The sequence below is a fragment of the Heteronotia binoei genome, chromosome 20, assembly GCF_032191835.1.
Source record: "Heteronotia binoei isolate CCM8104 ecotype False Entrance Well chromosome 20, APGP_CSIRO_Hbin_v1, whole genome shotgun sequence".
In the NCBI taxonomy this organism is placed as follows: domain Eukaryota; kingdom Metazoa; phylum Chordata; class Lepidosauria; order Squamata; family Gekkonidae; genus Heteronotia; species Heteronotia binoei.
In genome coordinates, this window is record NC_083242.1 from 10,505,582 (window position 1) to 10,506,595 (window position 1,014).

Below are 1,014 nucleotides of genomic sequence, written 5' to 3' on the forward strand. Positions count from 1 at the left end.
CTACAGAGCAAAACCTCTGTTTTCTCTATTGGTTGAGACTCTGCCCCCTCCTGGTCCCCTGAGAAGGGAGGGAAAGAGCCAGGGCTTCCTTTGCCCAGTTCCCCGGATCCCATGACAGAAATGCAAAGAAAGCACCTTTAAGATGAACGAGTGCTAATGTTTTAAGCATGTTTTATTTTAAGTTTAAAAAAATGTTTAGTTATATGAACATATGAAGCTGCCTTCTACTGAATCAGACCCTCGGTCCATCAAAGTCAGTCTTGTCTTCTCAGACTGGCAGCGGCTCTCCAGGGTCTCAGGCTGAGGTTTTTCACACCTATTTGCCTGGACCCTTTTTTGGAGATGCCAGGGATTGAACCTGGGACCTTCTGCTTCTCAAGCAGATGCTTTACCACTGAGCCACCGTCCCTCCCCCCTTGTGTTTGTGTCCTTTAAAAAGTTTATATCTCTGCTACCTAATCTTAAATCGGTCCACACATGGCCTGAATCAACATGGTCCAGCCCAGCCTGACAAGGTCTCATGTAGGTCAGATCCGGCCCTCATAACAAATGAGTTCGACACCCCTGCTTTAGAGATTTTTTTACCAGGAAGGGTGAGACCTTGGCCCAGACTCAAAATCACAGAGTTGGAAGGGACCTCCAGGGTCATCTAGTCCAACCCCCCTGCAACCTCCCGTCGGGGAGGGACAGTGGCTCAGTGGTAGAGCATCTGCTTGGTAAGCAGAAGGTCCCAGGTTCAACCCCCAGCATCTCCAACTAGAAAGGGTCCAGGCAAATAAGATGTGAAAAACCTCAGCTTGAGACCCTAGAGAGCTGCTGCCAGTCTGAGAAGACAATACTGACTTTGATGGACCAAGGGTCTGATTCAGTAGAAGGCAGCTTCATATGTTCATATGTTCACAATGCAGGAAATTCACAAATACCTCCTTCACACACATACATCCCCAGTGACCTCTGCTCCATGCCCAGAAGATGGCAAAAAAGCATAAGAGAGTCACATACTCGCTGCCTGAT

The 1,014-nt window shown here is 48.1% G+C and overlaps 1 non-coding gene across 1 annotated transcript; it reads right to left on the minus strand.

Annotated features, from left to right (window-relative positions):
* Positions 1-337: 337 nt before the first annotated feature.
* On the minus strand, positions 338-404 carry TRNAL-GAG (transfer RNA leucine (anticodon GAG)). Its single transcript has one exon. It is a non-coding gene; the product is annotated as a tRNA-Leu (tRNA).
* Positions 405-1,014: the final 610 nt, after the last annotated feature.